This window comes from Canis lupus, chromosome 33, assembly GCF_003254725.2.
Source record: "Canis lupus dingo isolate Sandy chromosome 33, ASM325472v2, whole genome shotgun sequence".
In the NCBI taxonomy this organism is placed as follows: domain Eukaryota; kingdom Metazoa; phylum Chordata; class Mammalia; order Carnivora; family Canidae; genus Canis; species Canis lupus.
The window spans coordinates 12,427,576-12,444,184 of NC_064275.1; positions in this window are offsets into that span (position 1 = coordinate 12,427,576).

Sequence of the window (16,609 nt, forward strand, 5' to 3'; positions counted from 1 at the left end):
TAGGCATTTGTTATCTTCACTGATCCCCTAGGCAGAAACCATTTTGCAGATGAGTAAACTGATTTTTAGAAATGTAAATTACTTGCTTCAGACTGGTAACACAAATATTGATTAAAACAAAAATGTATTTTCCTTTATATCACTAAGTTGGCCTTTATTATTTCTTTTATTTTAAAGCACCTTCGTATCCTGGATTTCTTTCTATAGCTCCGTCTTACTTTCACCTACAGTTAATTTGTGTTATCCTTGACTTTCTCCAACTCAAACAACTCTGGTTTGAGTATTTATAAATCAAATCTGAAAACTGAATAATCTTCATCATGAAGCAGTATTACTAATAACATTTACTTAGCATATATGAAATATGTATTAAATGACCACATAATAAAAAGATTTAATGTTAAACTATGTGATAAAAAGCCAGTAACTCACACCATCTTTTTTTTTTTTTTTTTTTTTTTTTTTTTGCCTTCCGATGTTTACTTTCAAAGGTTCTCATTGAGTTCAGGGAAGAAGTTCTAAGTGTTGACGGTAGCTCCTTTCCCCTGAGGCTACCTCTTATTTGTCAGGACCTCTGCTTTTCTTTCTTGCCTCAAGGAAACAATCTTACTCTGTGACAAAGTAGAAAAAAAAATCTATGATTAGAGAAAGCAAGTGAATAAATCTTCTGCAGAATAGTTAGAGATTTAGGAATGATTATCGTTTTTGAACGGTTTTTATACTGAAGCATATTTCTTATAGCTTCTTGTTTTGAGTTAAGAAGAATTTAATATCTCCTCATCCAAATCAAAGAAAATGGGGCACCAAAAAACACAGATGTTCAGAGCTTAGCAATTTTAACATACAGACTATTTTCAGATAATTTAAAACTCTTGTATTTAGTTCATAAAACTTAAAAGTCCAATTTAAGACTTGTTTAAGACTTAAAGAAGAAGGTTGCTATTGATGTGAAGAATCAAAATTTGAACCTAAACCTTTTGTAATTATTGTCATTAAAAAAATCTGTGGTATATTGTTTTAATAGCCCTAATTTTATGGTACTTGGTCAAGATTAAGTTCTGTAAGTGTCTCATTCCCAGTTTATAGGTAGTCACAAATACAGAGTCAGCAATTCAAAATGCTGTTTGTTCATTCCAAAAATAATGTGGGATTTTGTTTACATAACCAATTTTATTATTAATTTTTGTTAATTTATTATAATTCAAACATATCATTGATGGATATTAAAAATTATCTTGAAAAAAATTATCTTGATTCTTTTTCTCTCCCCCTCTTGTTAAGAAAACATGATATTTACACCAGTAGGATGTTTCTATTTTTCAAATAAAATAAAATTTACAATTCTTCACACTCAGTTGGTATTCATAAAATATTATAATTTCTTATTTCTTCTTTCATCAGAAAATTAATGAATACCTATTATATAAGCTCTATGCCTATCCTCACAAGGTTCACAGCCTAGGGCTGGTAGGTAATTATAAAGGGGCAGGAGGGTAATTTGAAACAAAGTATATAGAGTGGTATTGGAGTCTTTAAGAAGATACATTTATACATTTAACCTGAGCTCCTGTCCAGAAAAGGCTTCCTGGAGGAGTTAGAAATCTGAAAAACGAGTAACAGGTGACAAGTGAAACAAAAATGTTCTAGATGGAAGAAATAGCATAAACACCATATATGAGAGCCAGGAGGAGAGATAGATGATAGAGATGAAGATAGAGATGGAGAAAGAGACAGAGAAAGGGAAACATTGGAGCATGTAAAAATATAGGAGATGAGAGTAGAGAGGAAGCCAGTTCCTCAATATACAGGAGACTACACACAAAGCTGAGCCAGTGGTTTCCTCTTTATTCTAACACCAGTTAAGTCACTGGAAGATTTTTTTTTTAAAGATTTTCTTTATTAATTCATGAGAGACACACAGAGGGAGGCAGAGACATAGGCAGAGGGAGAAGCAGGCTCCCTGTGGGGAGCCTGATGCGGAACTCCATCCCAGGACCCCAGGATCACCACCTGAGTCAAAGGCAAGATGCTCAACCACTGAGCCACCAGGTGCCCCCACTGGAAGATTTTAAATAGGAATGGGATGGGATTAGATTTGTCATTTACAAATGAGGACTACAGCTGCTTGAGTGACTGTTAGCCTGACTGCAATGTAAAGAATGGATTCAAAGGAAACAAGCCTAGATGTAAAACCATTTGGAAGTCTGTTGCCAAAATCTAAGAAAAAGACACTGTGGCCTAGACTGGGGTGGCTGTGCATATGGAGAAATTGTAGAGATTATAGAGATTTAATGTGATATGTGGATTCAATGACTTGGGGAAGTGAGGAAGGATGGACTTGACTTAGGCAAAGGGTGCATGGAAGTGGCATAAACTGAATGGTGCAAAATGGTTCACTTCTGATGGTGCAAAAAATTATTTCAGTTTAGGATATGCTGTATTTGAAATGTCTTTGGGTCATTTGTGTGAAATTCAATCTCAGGGTCAGAAGTATGAAAGAGATCTATAGGATTCACATAGAGAATGAGCTCTGTCGCTCAGGAGGAGAAAAGAGGTGAGAAAAGAACCTGAGAAACCCAAATAATTAAGGAAAGAGTAGAAAATAAAAATATCGAAAAGAAAATTGAGATGAAATGGCCAGCTGTTTAAGAAATCTAAAACAGGGACGCCTGGGTAGCTCAGCGGTTGAGCATCTGCCTTTGGCTCAGGGTGTGATCCTGGATCTCTGGATCCCTGGATCCAGTCCTGCATTGGGCTCTTCCCGTGGAGCCTGCTTCTCCCTCTGCCTGTGTCTCTGCCTCTCTCTCTCTCTCTTTCTCTGTCTCTCATGAATAAATAAATAACATCAAAAAAAAGAAGAAAGAAAGAAAGAAAGAAAGAAAGAAAGAAAGAAAGAAAGAAAGAAAGAAAAAGAAAGAAATAAAGAAGAAGAAGAAGAAGAAGAAGAAGAAGAAAGAAAGAAAGAAAAAGAAAGAAAGAAAGAAAAAAGAAAGAAAGAAAGAAAGAAAGGAAAGAAAGAAAGAAAGAAAGAAAGAAAGAAAGAAAGAAAGAAAGAAAGAAAGAAAGAAAGAAAGAAATATGGCTGCCCCGGTGGCTCAGCAGTTTAGCACCTGCCTTCGGCCCAGGGTGTGATCCTGGAGACCCGGGATTGAGCCCCACGTCGGGCTCCCTGCATGGATCCTGCTCCTCCCTCTGCCTGTGTCTCTGCCTCTCTCTCTCTCTCTCTGTCTCTGTGTCTCTCATGAATAAATAAATAAAATCTTTAGAAAAATAAAAAAAATAAATAAATTTTAAAAAAATTTTAAATAAATATAAAACAGAGTGGTATAGTGTCACAGAATCCAAGGAAAGTTGATACCATAATTGCTACACAAAAGAAAATGGTCCTGGAACATTGAAAAATATGTCCAGGTACAAATCCTCAGAAACAATGAAGATGTCTTACATGGATGGCCAGGGACTTTCCAAGTGTGATTAAGGATCTCAAGATGGAGGGATTTTCCTTTATTGTTATCAGGGTAAAGTCAAGGCAAATACATGTGTCTTTATAAGAGGGAGGTAGAAAGGTCAGAGTCAAAAAAGATGTGAGGAGGGAGACAGAGGTGATAGAAAGAGATAAACCACAGAATACTCATGATCTCTAAAAGCTGGAAAATGCCAGGAAATGGATTCTCGTCTACAGAAAAGAATGTTGCCGCACCAATCCATCTCAGACTGTGACCTAAGGACTGTAGCATAGTGACTTTATGTTGTTTTAAGCCACTAATTTTGTGGTAATTTGATGCATTTACAGCAGCAAAGGGAAAATAATAAATGAACTATTTAAGAGTTTGTTTAGAAATCACTGATGAATTTTAAAAGAGAAGTATTCTTTAGAGAAAAAAGTTATGAGAGTGAAGTATTTTGAGTGATTAAAAAGAAGAAATGGCTTTTTCGGCTATTCTTTCATTATGTTTCTGCCCTTGGTGTTTTGTAGGTTTTTAGCTTCCTCAAGTCCCAGTTTGGGATGTAGGAGGTAAAAAGAAAATACAAGGAAGTCACCACTGTGTGGTTTCTTGTGTCTAAAGATTCCTAACTAGTCTGCCTTGCTCCTTCCACGTTTTGAGTCTTCTTATGTTTGTTTTATACATAATATTCAGTATTTTTCATTGCACTTAACAGAAGGACTGGGGGAAATATCCCAGATTGATTTTTTTTTTATATTTATACTTTTTTTTTCCTTCTTGTTTATCTGTTTTCCCAAATTTCTACCTTGGACATGAATTAGTTGTGTTTCAGTTGAATGTGTTTTTATAAATACAAGGCTTAGACTAGCACTTTATGTATCCCATAGCAATCAACATATTAAGTAAAATTTATTTTGCATAAAATAAAAAGGTCTGAAACAAAAACAAATATAATAAATGTCCCCAATTTCATATAACTTTTGCCTTGTCAATGACACAACCTTTCAAATGACATTTTCTAAGATGTAGTCTATAGAAAATGATTTTCAAAATACTTAACAGCTGATATGGAACACATAGAAACTATTAACAGCGAATGCGCAGCAGTCAGAAAGCAAGCTGGCTGGCAGAATGAAGTAGGGCATACCAGCCTTAGATCTATTAGAAAGCCGATAAAAACCCTACAAAAAAAGTGTTCCATCGACAACTACCTTTGGGAAAGAATGCTTACTATTTCCCCTTCTCGGGAATTCTTGTGAGAAGAAAAAAAAAATATCCTTAACTTCACTGAATCTAAACTTCTATTTTATCACGAAATTATTTTCTTATGAAAACTTCTTTTTTTTCTTTTCTGGCAACTTACACTCACAGTCTGTAGAATACATTTTGCAAATGCTATCCCAAGTGCTTTTATGCTACACTATTATTCTGCCAAGGAATTTTTATCCATATCCTTTCCTACCAGTTGATAGTTATTGCCACTCAAATAGAATTTATTCTGTAAAATGACTGGTTCTATATCCTAGTGTGTTTAAGAAAAGTGACACATCTAAAATTAAATCATATGAGATATTAACACTTCCTTGGACCTGTTCATTCATTTGCTAGATGCATATCAGCAATAAATAAAAGCAACATATTAGAAAAAGATGAAAGGGAGAGCTAAAATCACATATGATTTCTGCAGTCATCTTTTATCAATTGATAGGAGCTCTTTGTTGAGAATTCCACAGCTGGATCTCAGCTCAGGTGGAAACTCCTGAGTGTAACTGGTGATACCTGCCACAGATCACAAGTGAATAAATGAAGATCTGCCTGTCAAGTTCTTTGTGTCTTTTTATAAAATCAGGTTGAATAAGAATTAGAGAGCATGTTGATCTAATTCTTCCTTCATATTTAAGGAATGATTTGGTTTTAGAAAGAAAATACGGTTTAGAAATTTTCTCAATCCCTTGGTTATTGGAGCTGAGATGGGAGCCTACTTTGGCCTGACAATAAAATCTATGCTGTTTTCACTATAGCATAGTGCAACATTTAGAGAGTTCGCGAAGGACAGTTATCCAAATATGTATAATAAGATAACTATGGACTTAATTACTTTGAAAAAGTTAAACTCTGCAAGTTAAAAAAAAAAGTAATATGCAATTTAAACTTATTCCTGAACATAGCAAGTACAGTCGATTGAGTCTCATCATTTTTAAAGTAGTATTATTAGGCAGCCCCAGTGACTCAGTGGTTTAACGCCTGCCTTCAGCCCAGGATGTGATCCTGGAGACCCGTGATCGAGTCCCACGTCGGGCTCCCCGCATGGAGCCTACTTCTCCCTCTGCTTGTGTATCTGCCTCTCTCTCTCTCTGTGTCTCTCATGAACAAATAAATAAAATCTTAAAAAATAAAATAAAGTAGTATTGTTATATATCATAAAAATAAGCATTAAAATATGCTTAAGATAAGCATTATTTATATATGGCCCAGAATATATATTTAACTCAATTTTAAGTGCATCTAAGTGCTTTCATAGAAATTAGGAAGATATTTCTGTGAACAGAAAATGAAAGAGAAACATCAAAGGGAGAGAAGTCCTAAAGCTGCAGGCCTTGTTGCTCTGAGTCCAGAAGCAGACAGAAGTGGCCAGGGAATGAAAATGACCAACTAAGAGGGAAAACCTGAACTACGTTTATTGCTTAGAAATGAGCCAGGACTGGCCTTTCTGGTGCCTGAAAGCTGGTTGAAAACTGCTATAGACAACTGAATGCAGGAGGGTATAGCTTCCATAAAGCTACCAACTTGAGAAGGCAGGTTACAGCTTCAAAATCTCATCCTAAGCCAAGCAACTCACTGGACAACCTACATGGTCTGTTAAACTCTCCAAAAGTCCTTAGAGCAAAAACCTCTTAATTATTAATCTAAGATTCCTATCTGAAAGAGGACTTATGAGCCACATAGTGGCAGCCACAATACTACTAACCAATAAAGAAAAGAGCAAAGAGAGAGAAAAACAGTATCTCATTGAAGACATAGTGCAAAGTAAAAGTCTAGTCTATGACAATTAATAATGCTATAATAACCAAACAAACCAAGGCAAAATATATATATATATATTATGAAACATGAGCAGCTAAAAATGAAAATAAACAAATCAACATTTTTGAAATTAAGAACACAGACACTGAAATTAAAAATGAATAAATCAGGGCAGCCCGAGTGGCTCAGCAGTTCGGCGCCTGCCTTCAGCCCAGGGTGTGACCCTAGAGACCCAGGATCGAGTCCCATGTTGGGCTCCTTGTGTGGAGCCTGCTTCTCTCTCTGCCTGTGTCTCTGCCTCTCTCTCTGTGTCTCTCATAAATAAATAAAATCTTAAAAATAAATAAAAATAAAAATTAATAAATCAGATATAATATTCTTGAATTAATAGGTTATTAAATTTGAAGAAAGTGATAGAATATTCACTATGAACATGGCGCAGGGGGTTAAAGATATTAGGAAGAGAGGAAGAAGGGAAGGAAGGATGGAAGGGAGATAGAAAAGAGACTTCAAGCAAAAGGACATCCAATTACTGGGCTAAAATTTTTAAAGCTTACATTAAAAATGGCATAATAAAATAAAATTTTACCAGAAATAGATAATTACTCACCAAACAATAATAATTGCATTAGCAGAATTCTCATCAGAAAAAAATAAATGCTAGATAATATTGACAGAGCATCTCCAAAGAGCCACAAAAATTCTATACTAGTTCAACCATCACATAAGGGTGTGAGGGTTCTACACCTGGTAGCGTGGTAGATTGAATTTTCTGAAAGATGCTCCTACAAAAAGTCAACTACATAATGGCTACAAGTTCTCAATGCATTCATTGCTTCCAGGAAGTGGAAGAAATCTGTTATTCCTCACTCAGATGGAATAAACTATGAGTTGAATGTGCAAGAAGTGAGAGATAAGCATGTGGGAAAAACACTATTGCTCCAAGGGCACATCCTTTAATACTACTGAATTATACCTTAACCTTTGGGCCAGCAAAAGAGTAAAGAAATTGAAGATGAGACATCTAATTTAAACTAGGACATCCTAAAAGCCTCATATACTCCTAGATCTACACTACCCCTGGACTCTCAGCAGAAACAAAAACTGAAGAAAAGCATTCCCAAGCTAAGTCCCCAGTATTTCCAGATTAAGGTCAATCACATTAAGTTTCTAAACACCATCAAACAAACAAAGAGTGAAGACATCATGAATGAAGTGGCAGAAACAAGGGGAAAAAAAAAGGTTTAACTCACCAAACTCTTAAGACAGTGGAATTGGCAGGTGCAAAATGTAGAATATAAAATGAATACAGAAATAAAATGAATTCATAAAAACAGGCATATAACACATGGCAGATAGAATGAAAATATCCTGTATATTCAACTGGAGTCCTAAGAAAGGAGAGAAGAGAATAAAAGAAAGGCTTGTCAGTAAATTCATAAACTTAGCTAAATCATCAACAAATTCATAAAAAATAGAACTATAAATTCTTCAAGAAGTAGAAAGACTGAGTGGACCTAAAATTATAATAAAAGTTGATCAATACTAAAAAAGAGAAAGATTCCAGGCCTGAGTGATTTACCAGGGAAGGTCTAATATACTTTAGGTGATAAAATCTTTCCAATTTTATATAAAGCCTTCCAGATAATAGAAAAAAAAAAAAGAGGGGGAGCATATTGCCCAAATCATTCAGTAAAGCCAGTATACTGGTCTCAAACCTTAATATACAGCTTTGATAAAGACAGTTCAAAAAAAGAAAAAGAACAGGCCAATCTCATTCATAAACACAGAGATAAGCCTTCTGAACAAAATAATACCAATCCAAATCAAACAATGAATAAAATATGTAATATCTTAAGAACATTTTAGAATTTCCCCAAAAATCCAAGAATGATTTAACATTATCAATAAAATTATTTAAAAGGTAAGGAAAAGCATATGATCATTTCAATCAATGAAGAAAAAGAAAACATTTGAAAAAAATAGACACTCTTTCAGGATAAAAACTTTAGCAAGATAATAAGAGAAATTAACTAACTTAACCTGATAAGCCTGATAAAAGCCTGGTAAAATATAAGAAACAGCTCGTTTGAAGTCATAAATTTAACAAAGATTCAATTAATTCAAATCAATATTTAGTTGCGATGTCTAGTGGCATCAGGCTAGAAGAAAATGAGAGACTAGGGATTTGAAAGGAAGAGACAAAATTCACTATTCACAGATGATATAATTGAGAAAATTCAAAATAATCAACCTTAAATTTATCAGAACTGATAAAAATACAGCCAGGTGGTTAGTTACATGATTAATTACAGAAAAACTTCTGTTTTAAATCCGATTAATAAACAATTAGGGGAAAGACCTTGTAAAAATAATATTTAACGTTAGCAACACATATTATAAGGTTCTTAGGAATATATCTAGGAAACATTGTTTCAAGAGCCATATAGAGAAAATTGTACAAGCATTAAGACACTCTAGATGATAAACGAATGGAAACATATGCCACATCTATGAATGAAAAAGCATTTTTTTAAATGTCAATTCTCTTCCAATTGAGCAGAAGATTCAATGCAACCCAAATCAAAATTACCATAGGATTTGTTATCCTATGGTAAAATTTGATAAGCTGATTCTAAAATGCTTATAGAAGAGCAAATAGACAAGTATATTCAAAGTACTCATAAAGAAGAAGAATAATGTGGGATCCCTGGGTGGCGCAGCGGTTTGGCGCCTGCCTTTGGCCCAGGGCGCGATCCTGGAGACCCAGGATCGAATCCCACATCGGGCTCCCGGTGCATGGAGCCTGCTTCTCCCTCTGCCTGTGTCTCTGCCTCTCTCTCTCTCTCTGTGACTATCATAAATAAATAAAATTAAAAAAAAAGAATAATAATGAGGGCACATTTGCCTTCAATGAAAACAGTGCATTTTTTAATACTATATGAATTAAGACAATGTGATTTAATTTAGGGAACTCCAAACTGCTCAATGGAATGGACTAGAGAGCCCAGAACCAGGTTAGAGAGCCCAGAACCAGGTCCATATATAAACGGAAAAAACAAATGAGAGAGGTCGCATTTCAGATCACTGGGAAAATGAGGTTCACTTTAATTTACGGTGATGATATACAATTTATGGTAATGACACAAATCAGTGCATGTGAATTCATTACTTAAATATGAAAAGCAAAACTTCAGGGTTTTTGTAAGAAGCTTATAAGGGGATATTTTTATATCTTCTAAGGCCTTATGATGTTAAGTATAAAAAATGTAAATTCCATGTTACTTCCTAATGAGTCATATAAATGTATATACACTAAAACTTTAATCAATATGGTTGCTTTTTTACATTATGAGCAGACGGTTCATTGACCATAATGAACTGATTTCAAAACATTTTCAATAATAAATAATCTTGCAGAGTAAATAAATCCAACTAATAAAGGTAATCTATGAATATTCAATAATTACTCTCTCGAGAAAAAAGAAATTAACTTGAGTGACATGTGCATAATAATTACAGAAAAAGGATTAACATGAACTAGAACTGATATTTTTCTTTTGTGTCCTAGAATCAAAAATGTATTTTCTTTCCAGACCAATTTTTTCATCCTAAAATATTCCAATTCTAAATGAAATACACCTCAACCCCAAAATAACTCTTCCAAACAATTCAAGCAAAGGTATTATAGGAGAGAGATGATGACCTCCTCCTTCTTCTATTGTATTCAAAGTATTTTTCTACATTATCAAATTTTATTACTACAGGGTTTGGATCTTCCCCTTTTATATACAAGTCCTGGAAATTTTGCCTTTAGTCATCACATTGGTTAAAAGCAACTGAATTCCTTTAGTTTATTGAAACTTTCCTGGGTGTTCAAATCTCCCTGACCACAGTCATCAATGCTGAATAATTTGACATCTAGTACCTAGAAACAAACCTAGATCTTATATATACATAAGCTGCCCCTGTCCTCAGTGCTACACTGACTATTCCCTACAGGCAACTAGAGAGAATATGTTGGAAATAGATTATCTCATTGAAAACTCATGAGTCATTAACATTAGGTATCTAATCAGTTTTGTAAGCATTGTCATTTGTAAAATATATACATATGTAGTTATATTTTATCTTGTTCTGCTTTTTTAAGGGTCTGCCAGTAGCAGTAGATGGTCACATAAATACTTCAAGAAAAGACCCTATGGATATTCACTTTCAACCTATTAATTTTTTTTTAAAAAAAGGAACACATACCAACAAACGTACTTAATTCAAAATTAGTTTTTACAGATAATATTCTCAACTCCAATGTCTTTTGGTCACATACCCCATTTATGTTTCTTTGAAACTCTGTCATCTTGTTACCTCAAAATCAATCTAAAAGAAAGAGAGAAATAGCATTGATCATTTTTTCCAGCAGTGTTGACAAATACTTTAAAAGTAATGAAGAGTAGACTAAGAATCATAAAGCTAATATTGTAAAATACAGATTATATCTATATAATATCACATTATGCTATATTTATTTATTTTTTTATATTATATTTATGTTATGTAAATCTCATGTGCAATTTACCTAATGATTTTCCAAACACTGAAACCAAATGGGGTTGGTGAACTGGTGGTCATTACAAAACCTTTCAGTGCTCCTACAAACCATTTGCTCAGCTCTGTGCTGTTTTTACACACCAAACAAAAAAGTCAAGTCTCAAGTAGAACTGCAAACTCCTCAAAGGCAGCACTGGTTTTTTTCTTATTCTTCCCTTACAGTGCTTTATGTTTAGTTCGCTCTGTATTATTACTTGGGACAAGAAAACTAAAATTGAAATTAAGGTTATACCATGACTTAAAACAGCAGATGGAATTGACATTTCTGTAGAACTCTCTTTACTCCCACCCTTCTTCAATTACTCTATATGCAAATATGCTACTTCAGTTGATGCATTTAAAGAAGCCCCTGAAATGCAAATATCTATTCTTTTGGGCTCCATATGGCCACTAAATAAAATATATTCCTAAGGCTTTGTTTAAAACATCCCAAAATGGAAACAATTTTTAGTTCCTTTTCCTAAAATAAGTGCACAAAAACATTTTTATCAAATCATCTGACTTATTGGCCCTTTACAAAACACAGAGGGCTGGCTTCACATGAACAAACACTTTTGACCAAGGCTTTTAGGGCTCTGAGTCCTTTCTGAATCAAGTTGCTTAGTATTTTAGGTTGTGTTTTTTGTGGTACTATGAACACCCTCCCCCCTTAAAAATATAAGTTTTGTTTCATATCTTACAACAGTACATTCCAGAGTGAAAACTGTTACAGCATCTTTTTAGTGACTGATGAGTCAACTGGGCTTTCACCAGTGGATTTCTGTTTAAGCAAACATCTCTAAATATAATCTCGCATTAGTATTAGCCTCCCTAAAAGACAGTCCTTCTTTATAATTTCTATCTTCAAGAGAAATGCAAAAACAGAAACTAGAGCCTGTTGTGCTCAAAAAGATAGACTTTGCCCCCCAGTCTTAATCAAACATTGTGAATTCTACAGACTTTTCTATATCAATAGCTAAAAAAATAAATAAATAAAAACCCACAAAAAACCTCCATAAATAGGATGACAGTAGAAAGTGTGCTGCTTCTATGACTGCTTGGCATAAAATTCATTAGATTCTGGTCTGCATTCTTTCAGCATCATTTATAGCTGCAAGAAAAACCAACAGCACCTCCAACAGCAAAGAAGGGAACAGTGAACTCTGCAATTCATCTCATGTTCATTTTGATAAGAGACCTATATTCATTTCAGTGAAATTTTGACAAGAAGCAGAAGCAGGAATGAGTTCATTTCTTTGAATTTTTTTTAACCCAAACAGCCTGAGAGCTTACCCTTTCACAGAAAGACATTTCTGTGACCATTTTATTAAATGTTAGCTAAGAACTGTTTCCTATTTTTCATACATAAGGAGGGAGAGCTTACACAAAAACAGCTACCCCGAGGATTAATTTTTATATAAGTCATTTGCCATTGTTTCCAAGAGCTAATGCTAGTGTTCATATGTGGAAGTCATTTAAAGCATTGTCTGTTAATTAAAATTTATGGTATTAATGCAAAATTTACTAAATCATCCCTTATTAGATATTCAATTATTTATTTTATTAAAATGATCATGTAAGAAATACAAACATTTCCTATTTTAAGTTGCATTAAAAGCTAATATTTCAGCAGAACAGCCTGTTTTGATTTCCTAAGAATTGTTTAGAAAATTTCCTTTTAATGAAATCATATTTAGTATTGAATCTGGAAGATAATTTAAAGGAGAAAAAATAAAACAAGAGTTAGAGACACAAAAGAAGATATTTTACTCATAAGTACAAAAAAATCTCAACCTGAACTTTGAGTTATCCAATTTGATATAAGTTGCCCTCAAGAAGAAAACAGTGAACAACAAAAAAACTATTTCACTTACTTCACAATAAGTGAAAACTCTCTGATATAAAGTTAGAAATTTCACCACTACTGACTAGAGTTTCAGTGTCCTCAATACGTCAATCATTGCAAGAAAACGTTTCAACTTACTTTTTACAAGAAAAGAGTACATGCGGTCCATTTTGCTATTTTAATATATTCCACCATCTAAGAAATTCTGAAGCTACAATTTGGGATAATTATTTATGTTATAAGAGTTTTTTCAATTTCACAAAAAGATTCATGGCAGGATTATTTTAAATGTAGCAAACCCTACATGTATTATGCATTTGCTTAAAGATTATTTTCTATTTTGTCACATATCAGATAAAAATCTGATAAGAATGCCTGACAATTTATCAAAAGTAGAGATCTAGCAACTTGGAAAACATGGAGTTATAGTTTAATTTTCAACTTCTTTTAACATTTTTTTCCACAGAGATTTATCTCTATGAAATGTGTCAGAGTGCATAATATAATTAACTATTTCATTGTACTCTTCTACTTAATACTGTAGGCAAATTTAAATAAATTTATTTTTATCTGATAAAAATATCAAGATTTTTTTATCAGATAAAAAATATGGAGTACCTACTGTGTACTAGGTACTAAATGGGAAAAGTAGGTATACAAAAATGAATAAGGTAAATAATACATGATGGTATTAGCGTGGTGGTATTCGCAGTTTAGTAGAAGAAATAGACAAATGAAACAATTTGTGAAAATGCTCTTTATAGTGTGTTATGGGAGTATAGAATGGATGAGGAGTAGGGGAAAGCTTCACAAGAGAATATTTTTGAGCCGAATCTTAAAAAATAAACAGAACTTTACCAAGTAGAAAATAACAATCTCCATCAAAGAGAGGTAGCAAGTGTAAAGGCATAATCATGTTCAATAGCATGACAGATGTAGAGAACAGTGAATACTTATGATATGAGGTCATCGACAATATGGAAGTGCTGAGAAAACAAATTGGGAAGAGGTATGGGGCCATATTATGAATGGCCTTTTAAGCTAGGCTGAAGAGCTTATCCTTTATCCATTGCAGACAGGAATCCCGGAAAGGTTGAGAACAGAGAAGGACAGTGCATGAAATACAGCTTCTATAACAATGTACAAAATTTTGAGGATTAACTAAAAGAGAAAGGGTTTGGAGACAGAGGACTATGATGTGTTGACAATAGCCAGGGTGAGAGACAACAGGGGTGTTTGCAGTAAAAAAGAAGATAGAAGTGATTTTAGAGACACTTAACAAGTAAAGCCAAATACCATTTGGTACTTGGTACCATTCAGATATAGTGGATTAGGACCATTTGGAGGTGATAGATTATTGAAAGGAAAGAGTTAAGGATGACTTAACTCCATTTGGACGTGGTACCATTTTGAAGGCACCGAATGCTATTTGGTTGGATGTGGTAGATTGTGGAGAGAGAAGAGTCCATATACAACATGGAGTCATTTTATTTTATGTATGTGTGTGTGTGTGTGTGTGTATATATATATATATATATATATATATATATATATATATATTTGAGAGAGAACTTGTGTACCAGAGAGCACAAGCTAGCAGAGGGTGGAGGGAAACATGGGGTGGGGGGAGGGACAGGGAAAAGCAGACTCTTCACTGAGAAGGGAGCTTGACATGGAACTCGATCCTAGTACCCCAAGTTCATGACCTGAGCCAAAGGCAGACACTTAGCCAAATGAGCCACTCACACCCCTCAAAATGGAATCAATTTAACATGGCTAAGACCCTGTGTAAACTACAGAAGAAAATATGTCTGGCCTGCTCTGTGCTCCATTCTTCTGATCTATGATACTTGATCTCTCTAGTTCCAAAATCAGCTCCTAATTTAAACACAAACCTTGTCTCTACTCAATGGGATAGCCCTCTTCATCCTTGTGTGAATGTGGGTTAGAGATGCCTCCATCCACATCAACACAGCCTCCTCATCACACACCCACTGTCAGACTCCCCAGTTGTAAATTCTCTTCATCACGTATTCTATCCTATTCTGTAAGTTCAGCAGTGCCAGACTGCAGCAGTAACACCAGGAGTAATGGTAAAACTGGAAAATTCCAGGAAAATAGAAACCTATCTTAGTCCTTTCTGGCTGCTTTAACAAAAAAATATTACAAGCTAAGTGGCTTACCAACAAACCTTTATTTTGCATGGGTTCTAAAGTCTGGAGAGTCTAAGATGCAGGTGCCAGGAGATCTGCTGTCTGATGAGGGCCTGCTTCCAAGTTCATAGCCATCTGTCTCTGTAATTTCACACAGAAGAGACAGAAATTTTTATGGTACCTCTTCTATAAGGGCATTGATTGCATTCATGAGGAGTCTGCTCCAATGACCTAATCACCTCCTCAAATCACCATCACACTGCAGATTAAGATTTCAGCATATGAATTGAGGGAGGGGTACAAAAACATTCAGTCTACAGCAAAACTCCAGCCCTAAAGTATTTAACATAGAACATCTCTGATGGAAGATGCATTAGTTTCCTATGGCTGTCATAACAAACTACCTCATAACTTGGTGGCTTTAAACAGGAGAGAAATGGATTCTCTCACAGTTCCAAAGTCCAGAAGTCTGAAATCAAGGTGTTTGCAGAGCCATTCTCCCTTTGAAGGCTCCATGAGAGAATCTATTCCTTGCTTCTTTCAGCTTTTAGTGGCTCTTGGCTTATGGCTACATCACTGTATCACACTGCTTCATCATCTTTCTCAAAATCCCCTCTGCTTCTTAATTATAAGAATATATGTGATTGCATTTTGGGCCTCCCCCTACCCCAGATCATCCACGATAAACTCCTCCTCTCAAGATCTTTGACTTAATCACATATTTTGTTATATAAGGTAATACTGATAAGTTCTGGGGATTAGAATGTGAACACATCTTTTTGGGAACCATCACTCAGAGAATTCTACTGTAGAGAATGATTATTTGAATGCCCAAACTAGAATCAGTAATGAACATCAATAAAATTCTAGGACCTAAAAGGAGCTGTAGGACCTGCCTCCTGGAACCTCCCAAAAGTTATCCAGTCTGCCACTTGAACCAACATCTGCCCAATGGTAACTCTAGCATACAGGTGCTAGAAGCACTGAAATATCTTACAACATTCAACAGACCTATTTTTTTCTGGATCATTTCATTTTTCAAATACCTTTTCTGTCTGGCTTGGCACTCTATAACATAGAGATGAATCATGAGTCTTTTGGCTCAAACATCACAACTAATTTCTGTGATAATAATTATCATTATTACTAAGATATTCATCTATTGGTTTCTTGTAGACACTTAACATTTTAAAATTACTTTTGTTGTTAGAAAAGCATTTAACCTCTGTGTTTCCGTTTCCTCAGCTACTGAGACCATGGAACTATATACTTTGCTATATTGCAGAAATATATTGTAAAGTAGGAGAAAGAAACATAATAGCTGAACATTATCCACAATTAATGGATGTCATATATACAAATATATAAAGTTTAATATTTTGACATAACCAGATACTAAAACAAAGAAAATCTCTCGAAAGTACCCAAAGAAAAAAGACAGGCCATCTTCAAGCTAATAAAAACAGTTAGTATACTGCTCATTAGCAGGAATAGAGGAAAAAAACAATGAGTCTTCCCACTGCTGAGTGAAAATATGCAAACTAAAATTCTAT